This window comes from Erinaceus europaeus, chromosome 8 (assembly GCF_950295315.1).
Source record: "Erinaceus europaeus chromosome 8, mEriEur2.1, whole genome shotgun sequence".
NCBI lineage: Eukaryota > Metazoa > Chordata > Mammalia > Eulipotyphla > Erinaceidae > Erinaceus > Erinaceus europaeus.
The window spans coordinates 72,048,837-72,063,339 of record NC_080169.1 but is presented as its reverse complement, the minus strand read 5'-3'; the positions used below and the strand labels follow the sequence as shown (position 1 = coordinate 72,063,339).

At 40.0% G+C, this 14,503-nt stretch overlaps 1 protein-coding gene across 1 annotated transcript in view; it reads left to right on the top strand.

The window, feature by feature from the left end:
• RELN (reelin) overlaps positions 1-14,503 on the top strand; it is a 561,009-nt gene that overhangs the window by 30,037 nt on the left and 516,469 nt on the right. The window lies entirely within an intron of this gene.

The window sequence follows — 14,503 nt, the reverse complement described above, 5'->3', positions numbered from 1 at the left end:
AAATCTACTATCCACTGTATATTCTAGGGGTAGCTAAAGGAGGAAGGGAAGTTGAGCAGAGATACTCACAGAGAGAGTCCACTCTGAGTCAGATTTCTTCCTCTAAATAATTCCCAAATGTGTATCAGTGAATTCAGAAAGCTGTAGGATTAAGAAAGAAAGGATAACAAGAATGAGAAAAAAAAAAGAGAGAGAGAGAGAGAGAGAGAGAGAGAGAAAAGAAAAAGATAAGAAAAAGAACAGTAATAAAAAGTGGTGAAAGGAAAGAGTTTTATTTATTTATTTATTATTATTTAATTAGCTATGGGGGGGAGGGAGGGGAGCTGTTGTGCAGAGGCAGCTGGTTGGCTACTTAGAAAGAAAAAAGGCCAGAGGTTTCAGAGGGGAATAGATTTATAATGAATGATACTCCCTGGTGGGGCTGGAATCTTGGTAAAGAAAGAAGCTCAGTAGGGGAGCCTGCTAGGAGCCTGTCCCCAGGGACTGGTTATGGGGGGGAGGGGGAGGAGGTGTGCTTTGGGAATAATAATTTAAAATAAAAAAATGTTTTCCCTTTCTTTCTACTTTATTTTTTAACCCAAATTAAGTTATAGTCACCTCCTTGGTGTTACCGCTAGGACCCCTTATTGACTGGCCTGCTAAAGACAGAAAATCCTACCGTTTCCAGAGGATGTGGTCAGAGCTCAAGCCACTCAGTCCACCATCTTCCGGGAACCCCCGAAAAACTACTTTTTATAGACACCAACTGTGGAAATATTAGTTCAATGTCTGTAAGAGAAATAAGGGTTAATTGGTCATGAATTTAAAAAACACAGTGTTCTGACTCCAAAAGTAGTACGGTCAATGTGTTGATATACTCTGTCTAGAAGTCCAGTGTGCTACAGAGCCAGGTGGTGATACACTGTCAAGCATGAGGTCCCAAATTCAATCTATGACAATGCATGTGCCAGAGTCATGGTCTGTTTTTTTTCTCTCATAGATTGATTAAAAACACAATTCACCTACGTGAATATGTTTTAAGAATATGCAATACTTTTACATTTTTGCAATATCCAATGTGAAACAAAGTGTTAATCACAGTTTATTGATGTAGGATTGTTACGAATTTTAGAGATTAGCAAATTCAGAAAGATTAGGTGACTTGTACGGTTTCATAACATGGAACAGGTAGAGTTAATAAGCACAAGTGTCAGACAGTGTCCTTCACTATATCCTCTATGGGAGTGCCCCTGCTCAATAGATGTTTTCTAGTAGCCCTAGTTTACAAAGAATTGAGTGAACTGAAATATTTGAAGGGTCTAGAGATAGCTCACCTTGTAGAGCGTGTGCCTTGACTTGTGAAAGTCCCTGAGCTTGAGCCTGGCACCCCATGAAGTCCCATGCCATACCCGAGGAAGCTCCACAGATAGAGGAGTGAGACTGTTATGTGTGTCTCTATCTCTCTTTACCCTCTCCCTTTTTATCTGAAATAAAAAGAATGAACCCAGAAGCCATGGAATTGCATGCATATGAGAGCCCAGAACGGCAAGACAAAATATTTATGTGTTTTGGGGATACTGAAGTTATACCCTAGCATAAAGGTGAATGAAGTGGCAAAAATTAAGTACCTATGATTTTTTAAAAACTCTTACTGTGGAATAACAGAAAGGGGAGATAAATGGAAAGATTCTAATTCATGATGCAGGCCAAAATTTAGGTGCCAATGATTTAAATAATTTAGTGCATTCATGAGGTGTGACTATTATGATAATTATAGAGTTTACTCTAACTAAATCACCTGGGTAAGTGAGATATTATCACTCTAGGTGACATCAGTTGGTGGTGGTTGGTGCTAATTAGGAGACCCTATTAAAATTCTCTTCCCAAAAGCTCCAACCTTCTTCTTCTTCTAGCGTTTTCCAGGTCCAACCTAAAAGACAGTTAGTCTGGGCCTGAAATAATTCATTTTGTCTAGTCATTCTCATATCACAATTTGGAAGATTGATTAATCATTGATATATTTTTTAAATTAATATTGACCACAGAAGGAAATAGTTACACCATTCTCATTTGCTTCTGAGTAGCATAATTAAGAAATTTACCCCTAATATTCAGTCTGTTCTGAACAGGGGCACAGGATGGTGGAAGCTAAAAGAAACTAGGAGGCACAGAGGCAGAAACATACTTTATTCCAGCAGAGATATAGCCTTTCTCAGCCTGAGGAGGACACAGCCCTGGGGGAGGGGTGCTTTATAGCCCCCCCCTTTTATACACTTGGGGAACATAGCTGTCTGCAATTACACAATGACATTACCAAATCTTCCATAAGGGCATATGGCAAGAAGCACTGAGGCTTTCATCCAAATCTCACAGTATATAGTCTGATGCAGTAATCCATTAACAGGCATAGGGATGACAGCAAACCCTGACCTAGTCACAAAAGTCACACTTAACTACTTTTACACACAGTTACAGGGGAATCCACCCACAGTGTCAGTTCTTTTCCACTGCTTCCAGCATCTTGGTGGCTATACCAGCAGCTTTCATGTGGCAGTGCACATGAAAGTTTGTGCCCCCATACATAACACATTAACCCATCCCTCAGTGGGGTATGTGGTATTCCTTTCCACCAGCTCCAGGTGACAGCTGTGAAACTCTCCATCAAGGAGTAAGAATGCTCAGTCCCTTTCAACAGTTATGCCCCTGGTCCTCCCACAAGGAATAAAGCAACTTCTCTGCCAAGGAGTTACAGAGATCGTCTTTCCACAACTGTAATGCTGCTTCTCCAACAAGGGGTAATGCAGCCCCTCTAATGAGTCATGTGCTATTGACTCAGCTATTGTGCATCTTATGTTTCCTGGTAATCTGTATTTTTTTGTATTAGTATTTACTTGTTGTGCATAAAGACAAAGAAATTGAGAGGAGGGCGTGGTAGAGAGGGAGGGACACTTGCAGCATTGTTTTACCATTAACGAAGCTTCCAACTGAAGATGGGGACCAGGGCCTTTAACCTGGGGTAACATGCACTGTAATTTGTGCACTCTGTAAGATGTGCCACTGCTTATCCCCTCCACCTGGTAATCTGTACTGCTTATGGTCATGACCTGCTGTGGGTTTTGTGGCCACAGAGGCACACATTTACCATGACTGTGAGTCACTGATTGGACCACTCGCATGGGTTGGCCTCCGTACTCATCAACACATATACCGTGTCCCTTGAATCTGTCTGCATTCTTATACATCAGACTAAAGAGACTCTGGTATTGACCAGATCTAACACCCTCTGCACACTGGATGTGGACGCAGTAGTACCCTCCAGGAAGGTACCTTGTCCTAACTTCTAATCAAATGGGAACAAGGGTTCCTTCTGGTCCTTCAGGAGATGTCTCAGATGCCCTGCTAGCATTGCCTTCTCTTCATTATCACGATGAACTGTTTCTCCAGTTTCAGCCTTTTCTTACTTTCTGCAGCTTTTCAGTCTCTGAACCCGGATCTGACAATACTTCCTTTGGGAGCACCGTTGCATTGAGCAGCTGGAGACATGCTTCCAAATCCCTCTTCTTTTCCTATAACTCTCAGATGCCGGCTTCATCTGTGGTGACCTCAACCACCATTTAGGAATGTCAAGCTTACTCATCCCATGGCACAACAGGCACCCCCCACTATCTCCTTCCCCAGTTTCTGCAGTGCTTGTTCTAGGGGGAATGGGAGATGCCTCCCCAATGTCCCTCCAGTGCCATTACCAGATACCACATACTGTTCCATTTTCACATCTTGCAGTCATCAGGAACAAAAGGTAACCCCAGAATTCCCTGCTCAGAATCCTGCTGACTATCCCAGTTGTTTGTGTAGAACTTCATCTATTTCAATCAGGAGCATGAGGTGAGGGGAGCTGAAAGAAACTACGAGGCACAGAGGCAGAGACATACCTTTATTCTGGCAGGCATACAGCTGCACTCAGTGGCTTTTCACTGCCCCTTTTATACATGGGGAGAACACACCATATAGGAGTGACTTCATGGCAGACCACCTGTTTGTGAAATAGAATTTCTTTATCATTTTTATAAGTAATTTAATGATGATTAACAAGATTGGAAAATAACAGGGGTACAATTCCATACAATTCCTACCACCAGAGTTTCACATCTCATCCCCTCCATTGGAAGCTTCCCTATTCTTTATCCTTCTGGAAGTATAGACCAAAATTCTTTATGGAGTTCAGAAGGCAGAAGGAATGGTTTCTGTAATTGCTTCACCACTGAACATGGACATTGACAGGTTGATCCATACTCCCATCTGTTTCTTTTTTAATTTTTTATATTTATTCATTTAAAATGTTATGTATTTATTTATTTTTAATTTTTTTTATTTAAGAAAGGAGACATTAACAAAACCATAGAATAAGAGGGGTACAGTTCTGCACAATTCCCATAACCTAATCTCCATATCCCATCCCCTCCCCTGATAGCCTTCCCATTCTCTATCTCTCTGGGAGTATGGATCCAGGGTCATTGTGGGTTGCAGAGGGTGGAAGGTCTGGCTTCTGTAATTGCTTCCCCGCTGAACATGGGCGTTGACTGGTCAATCCATACTCCCAGTCTGCCTCTCTCTTTCCCTAGTAGGGTGGGTCTCTGGGGAAGCGGAGCTCCAGTACACATTGATGGGGTCGTCTGTCCAGGGAAGTCTGGTCAGCATCTTGCTGGCATCTGGAACCTGGTGGCTGAAAAGAGAGTTAACATACAAAGCCAAACAAATTGTTGAACCATCATGGACCTAAAGACTGGAATAGTGCAGATGAGGTGTTGGGGGGTATTCCCTGCATGCTCTTGTGTACTTTTGATGTATTTATTTTTATATTACAGAAGTACATGTTGACAAGGATTTGAATCCACACCATTCCCACCACCAGAGTTCTCAATCTTCTGTCTCTCCACTGCAATCCATCATGGTTCCCCTAAGGTTGTAGACCTGGGCCAACCGTCATCTCTACAACTATCTGTCCACATTCATACATAATTGCCCCTTTTTTCCCAACCCTCTCTTCCTCTCCAATTCACTCATGACAACATAACTGCCTCCATATGTCCCTCTCCTTTTCCTTCTTTTTCTGTGTGCTGATGGAGTTGAAGTGTAAGAGTTCCCTTATCTTCATTCTATCACTTCTTTCCCACTGGGAGTATGGATCAAGGTTGTTTTTGGGGAGAAGAAGGTAGGAATTCTGGCTTCTGTAATCGTTTCTCTGCTGAGCATGGGCCAACAAGTCGACTCATATCCCCCCAGTTGTGACATAGAATTTTTGATGGAAGCACATCACAGTCAGTGGTTTTTATAAAGGTGAGCTAAGAATATAAGGTAGTTAAAGAAGAAAGGCGTTAGGGAAAGATGTGAATGGTAATGTGACAAGGGAAAAGCAAGAGCTCTGTAAAATTGCAGGTATATGTTTCTGAAGAATAAAACTAGCTTGTATCTGAAGATAATACTTGAAAACTCATTTTTTAAATTCCTTAAAAATTTTAATTGTATTTATTTATATATTGGGTAGAGAGAGCCAGATATTGAGAGGGAAAGGAGAGATAGAGAAGGAAAGACAGAAAGACATCCATAGCACTGCTTCACCACTTGCAAAGATTTCCCCCTGCAGGTGGGAACCAAGGCCTTGAACACAGGTCCTTACATATTGTAGCATGTGCACTCAATTAAGTGCACCCAGCCCCCAAAACAGTGTTCTTCACTGGCTACATTGGCTCTGTCATTTTCTAATCTTTGGAAAACTGTTTTATCTATGGTGTAGTATTTCTGTCCCGAGCAAGATTGTGACCAGAAAGGAGAAACTCACTTGGATAGTGTGCTGCTTTGCCATGTGCTCCACCCAGATTTGAGTCTAGCTTCTACTACATTGAATGAAGCTTTGATGTTATGGTGTCTTTCCCTTCCTCTTTACCTCCCTCTATCCCAGACTCTATCTTTAAAGAAATGTGACCTATTCTTAAGGAAGGACATTTTTGTTGTCCTTGTTGTTTTATTGTAGTTATTATTGTTGTCATTGTTGGATAGGTCAGAGAGAAATGGAGAGAGGAGGGGAAGACAGAGAGGGGGAGAGAAAGACACCTGCAGACCTGCTTCACCACTTGTGAAGAAACTCCCCTGCAGGTGGGGAGCCAGGAGCTCGAACCGGGATACTTAGGCTGGTCCTTGTGCTTTGCGCCACGTGCGCTTAACCTGCTGCGCTACCGCCTGACGCCCCGAGGGACATTTTCATTGTGAGCTTACACTGGTAGTTGCTTCATATGCATTATCTTGATTTAGTTAGCCCTTATGTAAATATACTGAAGTATGTACCGTTCTGTCTGTTCTGTAGATGAGATCCTAATGTTGGTAAACATAGGAGTAGTTAGACATCAGGTAGCTCTGGAATCTCAGATTCTCATGTTTCTTCTATGACACATGTTGTATGCTTAGGGTGTATAGATCAGGAGAGTACAATTTAGGAGAGGTGGGTGTCTGTCTTGAGGAGATTGAAGTGATACAAGTTAACATCAGGTGCTTGACCAGTGGGTACTATTCTGGAATTTCCGGTGCTCACAGGACAACTGGGCTACATAATTTTCATCTTCATACTATGACTTACGCTTCTCAAGTCAATATGAAGGTATTTTGCCTTCATGCAGATTTTCTGCAGGCTTGATATATTTCCTCTGTTACATATGCATGTGAACATTACTGAGCCAAAAATCTAAGAAATACTGTACAACTGAAAAATCCCATTTGAAAATAGTGAAGTACGTATAATACAGATATATTCAATAAAGGAGTTTACCTGTAGCAAAGTGTAGACAGCCTGGGATAAAGGTGGGTGAGCAGTCTTCACAGCCCTGCTGTTGACTCTTTGTATGTGTTTATGTATGTCAGACACTCACATAAAAGGAGTTACTATAGTTTGAGTCAAACCTCTGAGAATTAGTTAACTCTACTAGTTAAAAACCAAGACTTATTCTTATATATTTAACCCCTGGGGTAATTATTGCAACTCTACTTATTTTTGTTTAACAATATATATTAAAAGAGTGATTTAATTTCTTCATATATTAACTTTCTCGGGGGGGCGCTGAGACAAGTTTGGAAAAAAAAAATCTTCTTTTTAAACTTGAGGCAGATTTCGGTATAATATTCTCTTTTCCTAAACTCAAGAGAACTGAGTTCCAGAGATATTTCCAGTGAGAATGGCTTGTTGAAGTCAAGGCAAGCACCCCTGTCCCTCTGCAATTATGTTTCTGCAACATGAGTCATTGAGTGTTTCCTTTACATTTTACCAGTTTGCTTTCTGGCAAAATTCTTAGTCTCGTGTTACCTCTGTTTATGCTTACATTTCCAAATATGAAGTGTTAATTTTCTCTTTGGCTTAGAGAACCCCAAGGTACAAAAAAAAAAAAGTCCATCCCTATCCCATATATATATATATATATTTTTTTTTTTACTTTTCATGCTCAGCTTTATAGTCATTGCTAACCACAGGTTGTAAAGTTGCCAGGACAGCTCACTCTCAAAGCTCAGGCGATTTGATTCTTTTCTGTTTTGGTCTAGGGCAGCAGTACTGCCATCTACAGCTTTATCTTTAATAGTCACCTCCTTTCCAAGTCTACATTGAAATTTTAGTACTTTAAGCCTTCTTAAGTCCTTGCTAAGAACCCCTTATGGGAGAAGATTTGTTTTTTTTTTAATCTAACACACTTTCATATCTTCTTGTTAACTAAGCTTGTATCTGAAGATTATATTCATCAGTATGATTCCTAATTAAAAAGTTTTGAAAACTAACCCAAAGGAAAAATTTTCTCATTAGATTACTTTTGTTATGCCTAGAAATCATTGCAAAGTTAAACTTTTATGTTGTGCTGGCTAAAATTCACACATTTTGTTGTTTCTTAAATTCTTTAAAACATTTTTTCAGCTTCTCCACTGAGCATGGGCGTTCCATACCCCCAGGTTCTTGTATGTTGTAATGTGAACTCTCTACCATGTCTGCCACCACCCACTTTAAATTAATTTTTGTTCTTGGTGAGATCCAGTGATCCAGTTTCATTCTTCTGCATATAGCTACCCAACCATTTTTCCCAGTACTATTTATTAAAACTATTCTTCTTTTTTCCATTTATACTTTTGGCTCCTTTATCATAAATTCTGGGTAGATGTATATTCAGTAATACATCATAATTCTATGCATGGGTATTTGCACTAGACTTACAACTTTATTGGGAAATTTAATTTTTGTTTTATGAATGGGATGTTTCTGTTGTAATATATAGTGGTTTTTTTTTGTATTTGTTTTTTCAGCTAATAAAGTACCATAAATTAGGTTAGTTGTCTGACCAGGGAAGTCTGGTTGGCATCATGTTAGCAACTGGAACCTGGTGGCTGAAAAAAGATTTAACATATAAAGCCAAACACATTGTTAACTAATCATGAACCTAAAGGCTGGAATAGTTAAGATGAAGAGTTGGGGGGGGGGTTCTCTGTTTTGTAGATAATTCGTAGGCCTATTTTAGTTATATTCCAAAGGGCCCATGACTATACTAGTTTTTTTTTTTTTTCTGAGCCCGACATCTGATATGCAGGTGGATCGGAGTTATTGTCTGGGGAGATGATGTCATGGCTGGAAAAAGGACTAGGAAGCTGGAATAGGGAAGAGAGTCGCTCCCAAATATGGGAAAGGTGTATAAGTATTGTTGACTATAAACCCCATCAATTTGATCTGGGGCCCATATTCAGCTTAGGAGCTTATGTAACCTCTGGATCCCTATAGATCTGAGTCATGAATAGGAATGTTCCAAGGTGCCCCAATTTCAGGACCCATCTTCCTCATATGGTAGATAGTGTATGTTGTCCATCCTCCCTTCAGAGGATGGAACATTCTTTACCGTTGCTGATACAAGTTGAGGGCAAGGTCCTATGGGGTCCCACAAAGGGTACTATTGTGTTGTTCCTGATAGAGATGACCAGTAACAATAGAGAGAGGGATCTGTTCGAGGTCTAGGCCCATCATGTCTGTTTGGGAATCTCAGGACTCCTGGACTAGGGCCCAAGACGATGGGGTGACCTGATAGTGACTAAAGAGTCATCATTAAAGTATGCCAGTCTCTTGTTCTTATTTAGCTTTTGCAGTTCTTACTTTGATAAGGTTAGCTTTGGAGTGACTGAGGGAAGTGTTCTGGAGCCCCGCTTCTCCAGAGCCCTGCCCTGGGGAAAGAGAGAGACAGGCTGAGATTATGGATCAACCTGCCAACACCATGTTCAGCAGGGAAGCAATTACAGAAGGCAGACTTCCCACCTTCTGCATCTCATAATGACCCTGAGTCTATACTTCCAGAGGGATAAAGAATAAGAAAACTATCAGGGGAAGGGATGGAATACAGAGTTCTGGTGGTGGGAATTGTGTGGAGTTGTACCCCTCTATCCTGTAGTTTTTGTCAGTGTTTCCTTTTTATAAATAAATAAAAAAAGACCATTAGATGAGTTGAAGCAACATTTTTGTTATTTCTCTGAAATATTAGTTATAAAAGGAAGAGGAAAAGGGGAGTGAGAGGGGTTAGTAAAAGAAAATTTTACTGGAATGATACTGGAACTTTGGTGCTACACTCAGTGGGCTATATACACACAGTGGTATAAAGCTATGCACATATATACATATACATGTCTAAAACTGTAACTTTTTTTACTCCAGGGTTATCTCTAGGGCTCAGTGCCAGGACTATAAATCCATTGCTACTGGTGGCCATTTTTTCCATTTCCTTGGATAGGACAGAGAGAAATTGAGAGGGGAGGAGGAAGTAGAGAGAGAGAAAGATGGACTCCTGCAGACCTGCTTTGCAGCTTGTGAAGTGTGCCCCCTGCAGGTGGGGAGCCTGGGGCTCAAATCTGGATCCTTGCACAGGTCCTTGTACTTAGCACTATGTGCGTTTCACCGGATGCACCACTGCCTGGCCCCCTGACTATATTTTTTTCCAAAGTTAAATCAAAAGAAAAAACAATTGTACTATGAACTATTAATCCCCAATAAAGAAACTTAAGAAAAAATGTGTTGTCATAAAGTTCTGGAGACTAGAAGTCTAAAGTCCTCAGGGGAGGTTTGGTTTCTTCAATATGGCTGACGGTAGGCTTTTCAGTAGGCATCTTTACTTACTTGTAGATGGTCATCTTCTCCATGCCTCTCCTGATTGTCTTCCCTTTAAACACATTAGTGCCTTTGTCCAAACGTTTTTCCTTTTGCAAGGACCCAATCATACTAGAGTACAGTCAACACTAGTGATTTCATTTTAACTTGTGATTCTGTAAAAGCCCTATTTCCCACACATTCTGAAGTACTGGGTATTGGGCCTTTAGCATATATATTAAGGAGAAGGAGGTACACAGTTCAATGCAGAGCTATCATTAAGTTGCTTTTGTTTATTTTACAAAGGTGACTCCCTTATAGGGTTAATGCAATTGGATATGCTGTAAGATATAATGAATCAGTTAATTTTTTCTGAGATTTCTGAGTGCTCAGGTATATGTAAGAAGAAGAAATTATGGTTATCATTTAATTTTTAAATGGCAACATTACTTTTAGGATGCCTGAGAGGATTTGGAATGAATGAATTCATTTGGGGGGATATTATTCTATTTTCACAGCTAGCATTTAGGAGATTTACTAGACTAACATGCAAACAAGAGTACTTTGTATTATCTAAAATGCCTTGAGCATACTACTTATATTTGTCTAGGGAAATTCATGAAAGCCAAGTTTTTAGTAAGCTTCAACAAACACTTCATCATGGATGAAAGGCAATCACATTCCATAGCACTTGTTTTTGCTTATCGTGAGCTTTTATTTGTTGTTGTCATTACTGTTATCCCCTTATATCTGAGATAAATGTGCTGAGAATTTCATCAAAAGCCTAATGTTCTGCCATCATACTTTCCTCTAATGCAAAGATCACTATGGATTCTATAACCAGGATGCTCAGATATTATATATATTAACTCTGTTTTTATTCAGTTGTAAGATACATGTAAAGTGTAATAATTTCAAGAGACTGTAGAAGCACTAACATTAAATATTAAACATTTAAATGAAGAAGCACTGATTAATTCATAATATTCTGAGTAGCTTATGAATATTTAATACCCATATCTCTTCTTGATTATATATTACTTAACTAGAGCTGTGGACACCATAGTACTACGTAATTATTTTTATTTGTAGGTTCATTTTACAAAATGATGCATTTTACATAAGTAAATGTTATTTCAAACTCAATTTTTTTTGTTTATTGTTTCATTAACTAGGGAAGAATAAAAAAAACTAAAGATGAACATTATCTTAAATACTTCAAACCATAGTTATCTTTATAAATACTAGTTGAAGATATTTACATAGTCTTAATGAAGTGAAAGTACCTGAGTGATAAGTTTACTTGGATTTTAATTCTTAGGTGCTCTACTGCACATTCAGTAACTATTCAAAATATTATAAATATTTTGGGCTCAGGGTGACAGTTATGAAAAAGATACTTCATTGCTTCATGAAGTTTTAAGCCTATCAAGGGATTTAGAGACTGAATGAATACTCAAGTAATTATTTAATTACAATATGGTAAGCGCTAAGCAGGGGGAATGTGGGATTTGAGGGTGTATGTAATAAGACTGGCAATTTGTTCCTGCTGTTTCAGGGAAGATTTCCTTAAAGAAAAGTAATTATGATATATCTCATAGGCAGAGTAACCTTTGACTTGGGGTTGGAATGGAAGAGAGAGGATTCTGTGTGAAGTGAACCCCACGAGAAAGTCTTGAAGCTCATGAGGCTCTGGGAGGGGGATTAAACTGAATCCAGTTTGAGGTGTCTGTTGAGATAAAAATGATGGAACTGGAAGTGATTATGCTTAATGAAGTAAGGATGTGAAAAACAACTACTGGATGGCTTCAATAATATATGGAATATAATTGAAACAAATGAACCCAAAAGAGAGACAGAGAGATACATGTGGCCCTGCTACACTACTCACAAAGCTTTCCCCCTGCAGGTGGGGGCTGGGGAGTTGTTACAATTTTTTTTTTAATTAAAAAATTTTTTTATTATTTTTATTTATTTGATAGAAATAGCCAGAAATTGAGAGGGAAGGAGGATATAGAGAGACACCTGCAGCCTTGCTTCACCACTTGCAAAGCTTTCCCCCTGCAGGTGGGGGTGAGGGGCTCAAACCCGGGTCCTTTCGCACTGTAACATGTTGCTCAACCAGGTGTGCCACCACCCAGCTCTGGGTTGTTACAATCTTGTGCATTGTAACATGTGAACTCAGCCAGGTGTGCCATCACTGCCCCGAAGTATTTATTTGTTAATAAGAGAGAATGTGTGTGAAAGAAAGAGAACCAGAACATCAATGTGGCACATGGCCAGGGGTTGAACCCAAGACTTAATGTTTGAGAATCGAAGGTCATATTTACTGTGCTGACTCCCAGGCCCAAGATCCATAGATTAAAAGAAAAAAATCTATGGCAGAAACTTTTTAGCTTTTAAAGATGAAACCATGGAGAATTATCTTTTTTATATTATTTATTTATTTATTTATTTATTATTGTATAGAGACAGAAATGGAGAAAGCTGGGGGAGTTAGAGGGAGAGAGAGAGAGACAGAGAGACACCTGCAGCCCTGCTTCGCCACTCATGAAACTTTCCCTGTGCATGTGGGGACCAGGGGTTTGAACCTACATCCTTGCACCCTGCAGTGTGTGTGCTTAGCAGGTGCTCCACCACCTTGCCCCTGAGAATTATCTTTACACTGGTTTTTGTAAAGAAATTATAGGGATCTGTTATCCCAAACTGAAATAAGTAAACTATTCTCAACAAAGATCACCAGTGTTGGATTGTTTATTGTTTACTTGTTTACATCAGGAAACACCAGGAGTTAGTGGCTAAATGTCTTCAGTTATGATTCACCTTGCTGTATTGGAAGTCAATGCAGCCCATTACCTAAGAACATATCTGCACCTGCAGAGCTTCTCAGGTTTCAGGAGGAAATTGCTGCATCCTGAAAAACAAGAGTTCCTGTCTGTTTGGTCACAGAGCTCCTTTGAGGGTGTAACAGACCAAAGGGCCTTGGTCTCCTTTGAGCTCTGCTGGGCAGGTCCTAGATGAATATTCCTCAAGAAGAAGTGAAAAAGAATAAGTGGCTATGAGTTCCCCTCCTCTCTTACTTTTATAGCAAGTCCAGGGCTGGAGTATATGTGATGAGGTACATATGTGCTGAGGCAGACCCTCCATCCACTCCATAATGACGAACTTTAGTCATTGTCTTTTAGTGTACATATCCACATTCTATTGCCTCAAGTTAGATAGAAGGGGAAGATATTGGTGATATGTTAAGATGCTTTGGCACCTACTCACTTTGTGCTATTTGAGGAATGTCTAGGAGTAGGGCTGACTTGACCAATTCAGCCAGCTCTGACTTCCTGGTCCTGTATGTTTACTAATGTCCTTCTGGTGCCCTTGAGGGCCATCCATGTGTGGCAGGTGAGGGTCTGTCCCTAATAACCTCTAACATTCCCCCCGATTGTTTGATTTCCCACAGCAGTTACCATATCACCAGAATCTCTTCTTGGAAAATGTGTAGCACTAAAGCCTCAAACTCATCTTACCAGGTCCAACGTTATTTTACTTCTAGAAAAGTTTATAAACTTAAGGAACTGGTTGTCTATGGAAATGACAGGGAAAGCAGATATGTCAAATTTATCAGTTTTGATAGAAAACATGTTTATTTATTATTTTTGATGTGCTACCACGGGAAAAACACAGAGCCTTTCACATGTGTGATGCTACTGCTGAGCTTTTTTTTTTTTTTTTTTTTTTAAGAAAGACAAGGAGAAGAAAGGGGAAGAGAGAGAGACATAGCGAAAGGAGAGACATCACAGCACTGCTTCACCATTTATAGAGTTCCCATAGAGTTCACCTGATGCTATCCATGGCCCTCCTATGGGATTCCCCAGGCTCACGTCTAGGGTCTTGCTACCTCCTGGTCCAGTGAAAGGAACTTTTTTCTTTCCCTAATTGAAGAAATTCTCTTTTGCAAACATATGCACTTAAAATTTTTTTATGTTTATTTACTTATTTATTTATTTTCCCTTTTGTTGCCCTTGTTGTTTTTGTCATTGTAGTTATTATTGCTGTTGTTGTTGATGTCATTGTTGTTGGATAGGACAGAGAGAAATGGAGAGAGGAGAGGAAGACAGAGAGGGTGAGAGAAAGATAGACACCTGCAGACCGACTTCACTGTCAGTGAAGCAACTCCCCTGCAGGTGGGGAACCGGGGGCTTGAACTGGGATCCTTACGCTCGGTCGGTCCTTGCACTTCGCACCACATATGCTTAACCCTCTGTGCTACCGCCGGACTCCCACATATGCTCTTTGGAAGGTACAATTTCACATCTACATCTTGAATTCACATAGCAATTAGTTTTCTTATTGGTATAGCCAATCTTAAGGAATGCATTCTCCCAG